The sequence below is a fragment of the Atractosteus spatula genome, chromosome 26 (genome assembly GCF_055471065.1).
Source record: "Atractosteus spatula isolate fAtrSpa1 chromosome 26, fAtrSpa1.hap1, whole genome shotgun sequence".
In the NCBI taxonomy this organism is placed as follows: domain Eukaryota; kingdom Metazoa; phylum Chordata; class Actinopteri; order Semionotiformes; family Lepisosteidae; genus Atractosteus; species Atractosteus spatula.
Window position 1 is genome coordinate 5,816,808 of NC_142731.1, and position 13,051 is coordinate 5,829,858.

General features: G+C 41.1%; 1 long non-coding RNA gene across 1 annotated transcript; it reads left to right on the forward strand.

The window, feature by feature from the left end:
- The first annotated feature begins 3,651 nt into the window (after positions 1 to 3,651).
- LOC148814681 (uncharacterized) lies at positions 3,652 to 7,467 on the forward strand. Its single transcript, XR_016086107.1, has 2 exons — positions 3,652 to 4,168; positions 4,267 to 7,467. It is a non-coding gene; the product is annotated as an uncharacterized LOC148814681 (long non-coding RNA).
- Positions 7,468 to 13,051: the final 5,584 nt, after the last annotated feature.

The window sequence follows — 13,051 nt, forward strand, 5'->3', positions numbered from 1 at the left end:
TCTAACACTTCCATTGAGCAGGTTCCAGGCTGATGCCCAAGGTAGCCGGTGTCATGTGATCGCTCCCGTTCTCGGTGTTAGTGACTCTGGAGACAGTAGCTTGGCATTAGATAACGACAGACAGGGACTAAAATGACCATATCGTAACTCAGAGTAAAAATGTGACCCCATCAGTTTAAATCTTATATAGTTTTTTTTTTCCTTCAAAAGCCTCATTTGAGATGATGATCTCCGTGTGATGGGATGTGCACAAAATGGGCACCACACCATCTCAGTCGCCATAGCTGTGGTAGACCTGCCCTGCTTTCTAGTGGGAGTCTTAGACCTGCCCAGAAAACTCAACGCACAGCTTGGCTATTCTGTAACACATTATCACATCCTTGTGAAATGCGTGTGTGACACACGTGTGCTCTCATGCTTTGGGTGAGATTTCAGAAGGAGATGTGATATTCTATACTTTACAGACATGCATGGTACAGCACGCAGAGAAATGTCCTGTGGACATGGAAGGTGCCGATTGCCATGTTTCTGGGATGCTGTCAGATATAATAGTTCCTGGTGCATAGAACTTCCCAGATCGACTTTTTCAATATTATCATTTTAAAAGTTATACTAGGTCATATTTGCTGTGTGAATCCAAGTTTCTCATATCATTTGTAAGTTAATCAGGGGTAGTAAAAAAGTGGTTATTTGAAATGTATTAGATACATTATAGATCAGCTTTCTGACTTTATTTATTTTAATCAAAATCACACTGCAGTGGTTTTAAATGCCATATTCTGCAGGTCAACAGTCCCCTTTTCTGACAATTAAACGTTAAATAAAAAGAAGCATGCAGATCTACCAAAACCAAAATGTATTTGATAAAAATCAAATGAATTTGGGGAACCTGGGCAATTGTATACACCTGGAACTGCTGTAGCTGACGTACAGGCTCCGCCCCTTTGAAAGACAGCTGCTGATTGGTCATTGGTAAAAGGTTCCTCACTAGATGCTCAGTCTCAAAAGGGGATAATCATTTCCTGTTACCTCCTCACCTTCAAGAGGCCAACTTTAGCTCTTTGTTCTTTTAGTTAACCAGGGAAAAGAAGGCAATAATTTATCCGACAGAAACCTAAGAAAGAAAGTAGAAAAAATGAGCAATCAATGGGATTTAGAGACATAATTAGTCTTTCTGGATTTCAATGATTTCCAATGGCTCCTTTTTACAGAGTCTGGACTGTGACTATCAGGACTGTTTACATAGTCAGAGACAAAGCACAGTACTATGTGCGTTTTACTTCGGAAGATGTTGCTTCTTTAGCAGACAAGGGGGGCATCACAAGTAAGATTATTACAATCGTAAGTGAGCAATTTTATCAGTGAGCGGTATTGATATTTCTGTCTCTCACTGCTCTGAATCCCTTTAGAGTCATAGGAAGGCTTTCATAATCAGTTAGACATTGTATTTATTTAATAGACAAAAGCCAAAACGTGTTCAGTATTATATATTAACACCAAGCAGGTGCAATTAAAGCACTTGTTAGTGTTACACCACGATTACATGCTTTTAAACGCTGTACTGTAGATGTTTTAGGGTTACTTTTGTACATTTAAACAATGTTAATTAGTACCCTTAGTTGTAGCTGTTAAGCAGCATTATAGAGTAATTGAAACCTTTGGCATCTTTTCAAAGGTTTTTCTCTTGAGACAAATTTAACGAGATCTAAGATGCTAATACTGTATAAACATTGTGACTAAACATAAACACATCCCCTTGGAAACAGAACTACCACAGGCGATGTAGGATGAATGTTACTGTAATGTCAAATTAAGTAGAAGAATTAAGTCTTATTCCATTAATTAAGGACATATTTATTTAGTGTTCAGTTTATAAAAAAAATAGACTTTATATTCATGATAATGTATGTAAACCTTGAAATGTGAATTATGGGAATATTGGGGTATGTTCATATCCTGTTGCTCAAGATCAGTCTAACTCTGTCTTCACAGTTTGAACTTTATTACCGAAAGCTTCAGGTAAATGTATTTCTGGAATATTTTCAAGGGAAGTGTTCAAATTCTGCCTGGAGTCTCAATTCAGTAAAACTGATCCTGTTTCTTGGAGACTGAGAAGTCTTCTATAGTCCTTGACCCCTTGAATGAGGTTTTGATGTTACTGGAATGATGTTTTTATGTTCGCCATTTTCTTTCATTCCTGTTTGACAACTAAAAAGGAGAAAAGGATCCTAAACAAAGGAAATGGATTGGGCCTCGTTGCCATAGGCTGGCTGGCTTGCGGGAGCGTTTGAAGCTGTAGGAGCTCTTGTGCTTCCCTGTGGACAGAGGATTATCCTGCGTTCAAATCTGACTTCAGAAACAACGGAATAATCGGCTGGGCTCGGTGCTGTGTCCGCTGTAGATTGTTCTACCTGCATTCAAAACTGTGACCAAAAACTAGTACCGATTTGTAAATCCACCCAGCAGGCTTTTTTTTTGATGTCGTCCTTGTTGTTTACGCTGCACATCCAGGCTTCTACATTGGAGCGATCGACCGCTACAATGTTTTTTTTGTCTTCTCGGGGCTCCAGTGTTAAAAAGTTACACCCGTGCAGGCTGCGGCGAGGGGCTGTTAGCTGAGCCCGATGCGGGCTGCGCGCTGTGACCACTGGTAACAGAACATTACTGGCTATCTAACAGGCTGGTGTCCATACTGCTGTTAGGGCTTCTGAGTGTCGGCAGGAAGAGCTGCAGAGTAAAATGAAGAGGCGTATCGGTGCTGTAGAAAGTTTCCATTAGAGCAGGTGGCGTTGCAGGGACTCGGTGTATCATGAGCTGACATATGATTATATCCCTGTACACTGTAATTTGATGAGAGCTGTATTGCACTGCAATACCCCCCAAAAAAGGAGATTACAGTGAGTTTATGGGGACTGTAATTTATCAGTCTTTATCAGCGATTTGTCTCAGATTGTAGTGCAAGTTTCCTGCTGAAAGTGCTTTGCTATAGTCAACACAAACCAAAAGGCTACGGTCTCAACAGACTAACGCACATGGTTATGTGGACTCGTGTCCACATATTTTCATCTGTTTTTTTTTTACCTCGGCACTGACAGAGCATCCAAATTCGATTATAATTTTTAGAAGGTTTTGCAGCGAGTGCATTGCACCGACGAAAAGGTTAGATGCCCGTGTTTCCCCGTACCGAAGCTCAGCAGCTCCCCCTACAGCTCGAACGCAACCTCGCCGGTTCAAGTGACAAAACTACAGCTAAACCTCTTTTGCGGCTTCTGTCAGCAACACGTTTTGAAATAGGACGCCACATTTTCATGCCAAGCAAATCCATTTATCTGAAACCCTTGATCCTAGACGAACCAGCTTTTTTTATTTTTAAAGTGATATCTCCATTCTTCAAGGAGTTTTTAAATATAGAATATTGTAAAATAAGAGAACAGAGTACACTACATACATTTTTATGAATTGATTATAGGCGGAAACTGTTATGGAGACATTGTAGATACCATTGATGTGCGCACAATTCAGAATCCCTAAAATGGGAGAGGGGTGAATTTCAATATTGACTTATTCATTTAAAACAAATGAAGACAATGTGCTGGGGGTGATTCGCTTTCAGCGAGGTACGTAAAAAGAAGAATCAGATTAATCATGAGGACTGTCAAAAAACAAAAATGTTAACAAAATCGCATTACAAATCTCGACTTTTGGAGACTCTCCACAGTCTATAGCCATTTGATGAGTCTTCAGGTTTTCTCAGGGTTCTGAAAATCTTTCTGTACGTCCAGGCTTGCGGTTGTGCGTTTGATCTCTGCTCTCCGTTTCTTTCCGAAATTGTTGCAAAATCCCCTTTTTTATCAAAGCTCTTTCAGACTGTTCTTCAAGGTGACAGAAGTTTCTCCACCGATCCGTGTCTGGCAAAACTGTCACATTTTGAGGTCGAGCTCAAGTTCTGTTTTTGCTCGGCAAAATGCTGTCGAGACCTAGCCCTCTGAAGAGTTAAGTCCATCCACAAGGATGGCCGTTTTGCATTTTAATGAATAATTCAAGAAATCCTTCTGGCATTTTGATTTTGATGAGGAAAAGAAGGATTTTTTTCCTCTGGGGCGGGACTGCACACTGCCATTGGTCAGTGAGGACTTGCAATAAATTCTTCCTGTCTGTAAACGAGAAGGTAAATAGTTGTGATTTGCTTTTAATGTATTCAGTGTCCATGGTTTGTAATCTATGATTTTATATCGCCTAATGTCTGCCTCGCCTCCCTTTATGTAGTACAGTAGCACAGACGCGACGGACAAGAGGCCCAGAGTTGTAACATCTTTACAGTGGATTCTCCTGGCGTTTCAGATCTCAGAGGATCGACTTTGACAAAGCTCTAGAGCGTTTCTGCGCACACGGGGAACACACGTGGAAACCGGAGAACAGGAGGCACATCTTTTTGCAGGGAGTTGTGGGCCTGTGGTCCAAACTATGGAGCCATGTTGTTGAAGCCGATATCCTGGATCAACTGAATTAGCTACAATATCAAACAGGCCAGATGTGCCGATTACCTTGTTCTTATCACAGGCCTATGGGTGAACATTTTCTCCAAGAGGAAAATTGCTGCTCGGAAATGAAGACTGGTCAAGCGCTGACTAGAAGACACAACAACATTTATTGGTTTAAATAGATTTGATTACAGAAGGTTTTACTCGAATCCAGTGGACTGTTATTTTCAAACTTGCTTTTAGAAAATGTCAAGTAGATACGTCTGTCTGTCTAGAGGAAGCCTTGGGAAAAAAAAACCTTTCTTTTTTAGCAATAACAAAGGGATTTGAGTAATAATGGTGGGAAGGGAATTGGGAAGGAAATGCCAGAGCACGACAAGATGGGAAAAAAACCTGGGTTGCATATGGATTTTCCTTGCAGAGAAATGCTTTTTCTCTCCATTTGGTCTTTTTGTTGCAAGTCTCCTTATCGCAGTGAGAGTCAACTTTTAATCGCGCACGTGTGGACAGCACAGTGCTCTCCAGCCCTCTTGTTCCTTTTCAGCTGGGCGTGGAGCAGCTTAGCAGCACAAGGGCCAATCAGTCCAAGGCTTTCAGAAATCTGGGAAGCCTTCATAGTGTGTTTCAGTGTCTGTGCATTTTGTTCGTGTATTTTAAAGGTGGGGCAGGATGGGATTGCTGTGGTGTCGTCATCTTTGTATTGTAAAAAAAAAATGAAATTAAGCTTAGAAAAAAAAGAGCTGGTTATGATTTTTTTGAAGTTCTGGGTGGGGTTTTTTTTCATTGTCAGCCCCCGTGCGAGGGTTTTAAGCCCGCAGGCTGAGACACAGCAGTCATTGGGCAGGCCTGACTTGGTTGACCGCCAACCCGATTCCAGATTAAAGCACAAAACCCACTCACCTGAGTTCTCGCCCCAGAATGGATTCTGGTGATAACAACCCCATCGTGTATAGAGTGGTGAACCAGCCTCCCCTCTTCTCACAGGGTGACAGCTGGCCGTGTTCCTGCTGGCAGCTTCCTGGCAAATCTTCTCTCTCACACCAGCGGCTGATGTATGTGAGCACAGGGCTCTTGGAGATTAGATACTTTGTATTGTATGTAACTAGTGTAGGCTATACTAATGAGTACTTCTTAATGATTCAGAATCGGCAATGAACATCAGCTATATGCTATTACAATTTCTTACTTGTTTCACAAAAAACTGAAATGCGCTACTTCTAAACCCTGACAGTCTTTTGTGCCTCTGAAGTCGGTGTGATGGACTGTGACCGAAATCGGACAAATGAATACAGTAGGAGATGCTCATACAAGTTTTCTCCTTGGTTGTATTTTCTTCTGACATATTGATTTTGTTTAAGTGCTGCATCTTCCTCGCCGATGCGTCGCAGGGAAAGAGGAATAGTTAGATGCAAGTTTTCCCAAAGCTCTCCAGAGCAGTTGGCACACTCCCCTCTCGGTACAGAACAGCACGCCTGTACTTCACAGCTGCTGCAGAATCTTTTAACCGAGGTTTCAACCTTGGAACAGTTCTCAAAGGTAGAACTGGATGATTTTTACACTTGCAGGCATCCAGACTATTGGTGCTCTTTATCTCAAAAAAGTTTTCTAATCGGTTGATACAGGTATTACTTATAAATCCCCATTTGTATGTGAAGCCTCTTCTGTGTTCATTGATCTGGGATAGGTGACATCCTGGTGAATTAATTAATTTAAGATATAATGTGGTGATAGTCAGGGCATGTAGTGCATATCAATTTTTCATTACTTAATAGAATAAAATGTGCAATTTGTGTTAGTTTTTTTTATTTTACTACAACAGAAGTACTGGAACTTAAGAGAATTACTAGGCTTTTGCTTCAGTGCCTACCTACAATGTAAAGGCAAATACAAAAAAATGTACATTTTCAAACATTTACATTTAAAGATGTGGCATGGAAGTATTGTGACTGGACTGAGAGCTCACCTTTCCCCAAGCTGGTCGCCTCAAGCACAAAAACAGGCAATCTTTTTTAATTAAAACTGGAAGACCAGTGTTTCCTTACCTAGTGCCAAATAAAAAGCTGATAATGAGTCAGTCCTGGCAATAAAACATTTACTTTATCAGCAGGTCTCCTAAGACTCGTAACACCTGCTCTTTAAATTCTAGCTATACAGTTCATACTGTATGTGTGTCATGTGTAAATTGTCTTTACTCATGCAAGGATTTCTATGGTTTTTTCTGGTTTTTAAGCGCTGGAAACAGTCATATGCCCTGCTGTAGAGGAACAAAGAATCACTGCTTTGGAAATTCTCCTTCAGCTGAAAGAGTGGGAAAGTGGAGCAGGTCCCTGTTACTGCTGAAACCAGTTTGCTGTGTGGGTGGTTAAAGGGGGAGAGCTGGAAAAGGTATCTGCAATATATCAGATTTTCTTCTGCTTTATACAAAATGTAACCCCCCCCCAGCACATAGTGCCACCACGTGACTGGACAATGTAACTGCACTCTCTGCAAATGGAATTCTTGACAAAAGCACAAAATAACAAAAATACCATTTCAGAAGGTGGCCAGACTGCAGCCAGTATATTATTTCAAAATGGATTTGTTTTTTTTTTTAAGGAAAACTGCCATTGTCTTCAGTTTTGATCAAAAGAGGATATCGCTCTAATTAACTGCAAGTCTGAACTTGAGTGAAAACGTGCTGGACACCGAGCACAGAAATGTCAGCAGGCCTCCAGTGCCACTCAAATATACCTTGCTGTTCTCCTTTTCCGATCTTTTCCTTTACAATAAAAAATACCAAACAAATGTGCCCTGGCATTTCACAGCTGCCTCCTCTGGTACTGATCACTGTGAGTATCACCCTGACTAAAGGTCATAGTTCATAGATCATTGTTTGTGTGTCTGGTTGTATATAAATATTTGAAGTTACAGTACGTGAAAGTTGTGTCTGATCCAAACAAAAATGAAATTATTAATGAAAAAATAAAGACTTTAGGGACCTGGCCAGTATTTTATTGTATAACCTCTGTAATGTTCACTGTACAATTTATTATAATATCATTTTTTTCCGATGTACTATAATAACTGTTAGGTCGAAAGAGAGGAAAATATTTTGCTAAAGAGATTGCTCATTGCTTTTATTGTGTTGTACAGAGGAGAGTGTAAGAGACAGGGGTGGGGGGGGGGGGAATGGAGGTCAAAATAAATCGATTAGAGCTTCCACTTTATTTGTGTCACGTTTTGCTTTACTGGAAGTGGGAACATAATGACATGTAACATCTCCTTGTCATCTTGTCATACTCCGTAGCTGCTGATATGTCACTCCCAGCATGCTCTGGGGCCATGGGAGGTATGGGTAGGACACATGAATGACTGTGATGGCCACCCCCAATGCCCCTGGACACCAACTTTACACAGTTGCCTTAGGTTTTCAAGCAGCCTGCAGTGCGAATGATCAGTGGAAGGTTTTGGGCAGTGCTCGTCTTCTGCTAGGCTAAGCTGGGGACAAATGCCCATGTGCTGTGTATTGCCTTTCCCTTGTGCCATGTGCCTTAGTCCTCTTCACACTGCATCATTTAAGTGTCTTCAAACCAGCGCCAGCCTACTCACCCCCTGCCTGCTGTCTGTCAAACCTCAAGCGACGATTGACTTTGCCAATATCACAACTGTATTTTTTTTAGCTCTCCAGGCCTCAGAAGCACTTGAATTTGAGTGCACCTCTTCAATCAAAGGCAACGGAACTTGATTTCATTTCATAATGTGTCCGAACTGAGATGCTAATTAGATGAATTCAAGTTGATTTGGAAGCTTGAGACATCAGGGGCTCCCAATCAGATGCTTAGCATATAGTGTGGACATGTATCATGTATGTATTCCATATGCATGAATTAATATATACATGATATGAATTGTGGCCCTTTTTGGTTTATGCTCGAGAGGATCCATGCTCCTGTGTTCATTATAATATAATGAATAACTAATATTGCTCACACCAGAAACACTCCAGTATGAGTTTAGAGTTGAAAAGATCTGTGGTAGCCGGCTCTACCTAAACCTACATTTTATCCCTTCTCCTTTACTTTGCAATTACTGTTTTGTTTTTGTTTCACTGCTGAATTTTGTCCGCTTGATGGTCTGGTCTTTCCATACAGGCATCAAGATTTAATTTATATGAGTGTTCCCCCTAGACCTGGCAGAGTACATTTTGGTCCTGTAATTACCTACTTAATTACAACTGGCATTTACTAGAGATTCATGAAATCGCAGAAGAGGAGCTATTCCCATTCTCATATTTTCCATAATCATAAACTCCTTACGGGCAGCACAGTGGCACAATGGCCAGCATTATGGCCTCGCAGCTGCATTTGGGCCTGGGTTCAATTCCTCCCTGTGCTGTCTGTGTGGAGTTTGCATGTTCTCCCTGGGTTCACATGGGTTTCCTCCCGCAGTCCAGAGACATACTGGTAGGGTAATTGGCTTCTGGTGCTTGTCTGAGTGTGCCCTGCAATGGACTTGTGTCCAGCCCTGTCCGTATCCCGCCTCATTCCTGTTGCTTGCCAAGAGAGGCTCCGGCTCCCCCACAACCCTCAACTGGGTAAAGAGGTTAGACAATGGATAAGTGGACAGACTCCTTACAAGCAATTCCTCTTTCTCTTCTCTGTTCTGGAGAAATAAAGGGATTAGCATTCTAGCAGACATTTTCAATGATGATGGGCTTTGCTCATTCCAGTCTCGGTACAGACTTCCTGGCTTTTTTACTTACATTTTCATTGAAAAACATGTGACTATGGGGTGAAGTTTTCTATACACTCAAGGCATAATCTGCTGGAGTTCAGATGGAAAACTAAAGGATTTACTCCCTCTATGTTATCATCATGGAGCTTCATGCAAACCTTTGGAAGCTGTTATTGTCTGGAACAGGAATTGGAATGTTGTTTGAAATTTACACGTTTGAAGTGTTCAAATGTGCTTAAGGTTTTGGAAAGAAGATTTATTTTTTTTGTCAGTTCTTCCAATCAAGTATATCTTCTGGGTCTCACCTCGTACTTCTGCTGAATGACCACTCCTTTCTTATGCTCTTGTAGCAGCAAGAGAAGATCCAGTTGGTTGTTGGTTCGTTCGGCACTGTAATCCTCCTCCAGAATCAGTGCTAATGCTGAATCATCCTGCCCTGTCTTAACGTTATTTATAGAGAGCTCTCTGCACGGGCTGTGGGAGTCTGGAACAAGATACTAACCCAAGTTGTTGAAGTTGACATCTTTCAAGAAAGGGCTGAATGAGATCCATAAACTGGATGATCTCAGACTAGCTACTGCCTACTAAACACTGGAGGGAGGGCAATACTGAAGGAATACTTTTGCTGGTGCAGTGACGTCCTGTTGCACAGTATTGCTATTGCACGTATTTGGCTTTATCTAAGGGGGATTATCACTAATGGCAGGGGAGGTAGAGGATTTGGGGGCATGAGAGAATGTTGTGTTGTCTTGTTTTTGTAAAAAAAAAATAGAAACAACTGAAAACTGGTTTGCAAAAAAGGAAGCACAGGGGCATAGTGGTTAGCTCTGCTGCCACAGTTCTTGGGTCCCAGGTTCGATTGCAGACTGGGGTGCCTTCTGTGTGTAGTTTGTATGGTTGTACTTCCTGTATGGTTGTATGGTTGTCCTTCCACCTTTCCTACACATTATCCCTGTGTCTGAGCACCCTGTGCTGGATTGGTGTGATGCATTGCGCCCTGTGTTTATAGGAGACATTCTGAGTCGACACGACCCATGAGCACAGACAAGCTGCTTCCTGATAAATTGATGGGATTTTCTCCGTGCTGCCACCTAACAGAGAAATGGTTGCTGGAGCAGAGCTGGTATAACCATTCAGGTTGTTTTGACAGATGCACAGCGATAAGATCACACTGGCACGCGGACGGGGGTAAAGAGATGTCACAGAATGCCAGTGCAGTGTGAAAGCCATGCTCCATCATGGTAAGTAGAATGCATTGCTCCGTTGGGGGGGTGGTTAATGAGTGATCAGGAGCCATGTTCCTGGGAGCAGATGGGATGGAGTTCGATTCAAAGTTAGATTATTGCACACACTTCTGTGTTCTTACAGGTAGGAGATGCTGGACAAATGAAGCTGTCCCTTACAGGCAGAGCTTACTACATAAATAGGGGTTTGTATCAGGTTAATATTGTCTTCATGTAATCAGACTTTTCTTCTGCACAACAAAGGACAGAATGCTCATCTGAGTGTAAACTCGGGGGGACTGCTTGAACGTATACACAAGATTAAAGTCTTAAGACGTGATCCTCACTCCCAGTCCTGGAGAGTCTCAGCCCTATGTGCCTTGTAGGGAACTCAAGTTCTCCATTGGCTACAAACCTGAATGGGATTGTGATACCAATTAAGTCAATATTTGATTCAAGTATCTCATTCATTTGTTCTATTCCCAACAACCCCTTTGTCTCTCACTAACCCCTCACCTCTCCCAAAACACTATCTTGTGTGTGTGAAACCCAGATCAGATCTCTGTAAGTTGCTTAATGTAATGCAAAAGCTTTGACACACAAACATAAGAAAGGCTATGCCAATCTATACCATTTGAGGGCTAGTATCTTGAAAGAAGCAATATTAACAACCTCAGGCAGCTTGTTACAGACCCCTACAAATCTCTGTGTAAAAAAGTGACTCCTACTGTCAATTTTACATGCAGATTTAAATTTGCTTCCTAGTAGTTTCTGCTTGTGTCCTCTGGTTTCTCCAGCATGTCAGTGTAGTATCTTTTTTATAACACGGTGACTAAAATTGTAAACAGTATTTTAAATGAGATCTTACTAGTTCTTTATACAACCTTTAGTTAAATATATGCTTTTGATTATACAACCGTATCGATAGAAATGTATTTGACCTTTTCTTGTTAGAATCTTGTCAGGGCAGTTGTCTTTAATTTAATCTTTAAGTGACATATTAAAGCATATCCTTAGGGCTATTAACAAACAAAACCATTATTTTAAATTAAAAATATTTTTAAACAAAATCCAACAAGATAAAAACATAAAAATGAGACAGATGCACAAGATGTACTTACAGTATGACTTTCATGTAAGTTACATTTGATATATTTTGCAAATAACTTTAGGCAGAACTTCATGCACTCAGTTGTTTATAAATTCATAACTTTGTGCGTTACTGAACTTCTGGCTCTGTGTACATGAGATCAAGCTCTCTCACGCACTGCTGCACAGACCCACACACCCAGCAGTCACACTTGGAAAATCTGGCTCTGGCACTGCATTAAACCTCCTGTATCGAAAGGGGTGCTTCAGATCTCTATTGATTTTTCTCAGGAGTGTATGTGATGTGATTTGTAAGTGGGGACGGGACCCATAGCACTTCAAGAATTTCAAAATCTTAGTTGTTATTATGGGGAATGTGGGCAATATTCTGGAGCTCTCCAGAGGTTCAAGGATGACACATTCTTTAAATTTGGAAGACAAAATTGATATAACCTTTGAAAATAATTCCCTTGACTAATTGGAAACGGCTGTAGTGTTGGAGCACAGTGGGACACGAGCAGACCTGAAAGGATTGTGTGATACTGATCTCCTTCTCCTAAGAAGAATTGAGAGGTTTATTTTTACACCTTGACAGTAATTAATGTCGCATAGAACAAAATCATCCTTCCTTCTAGCCTTACTAAAATCAGTTAAATTAGTTTAGCTGCATCACACAAAGGGATTGCACCAGGCCTCTCTTGCTGTGCTCCTGGAGAGCCCCAGTCCAGCAGGTTCTGCAAAGCGATCGATTAAATCAGTTTATCAAGATGCAAAATCAAACTTCTCAATCATCAGAATCCTCTTAAATTAATTCATTTCTGACTTCATTAATTTTGGCATTACAAATCTTGGATGCTTGGTTTAAATGCACCCAAGTAGTCAGATTTTCTAATACTGTACTAAGTACAGGTACACTATGTAGCCAATAAAAAAACCCTGTCCACCACAGTCTGCAGCCTGGTCTGGTCCGATGGACGGTATAACAAGTCAACAGATCAGTGATGGAAGGGTGTGCAGGCTCTTCAAAGCCATTCAAAGCCTTGAAAGTGAAGAAGGATTTTAAATTCAATTCTGGACTCTCCTGGAAGCCAGTGCAGAGACTCAAGAACAGGAGTTCTATAGCCACCAGACTGAGATTAAATTCAAATTCTAGCTGCTGACTCTATTAGTATCTTTGACTATCTGTGATTTTTTTTTAATTCTTGAGAATTCCACATTTGAAACCTTGACTGTATGGTTTGTTTGTTTTTTAAAGACAAATACAAAAACCACAGGAGCAGCATTTAGTCGGCTCTGGCCTGCAGTGAGCCCGTGTACCTGTTCATAAAACTTCTATCTATATTCCATGTGGCAGCTGCAGTAAATCTGCCCCACGCTATAAAATCATTCCAAGCCTTAATCGCATGACTCACAGAAAAGCCTCTGAAAGATATACTGCTGGGAGCGAGTGGGGAGGATTATAAGGTCACCACAGTAACTGCCAGGGTGAAATAAAATACCTCCAGACTATAAAAATTTTCCCATTCTCTCCTCTCTCCTTATGTG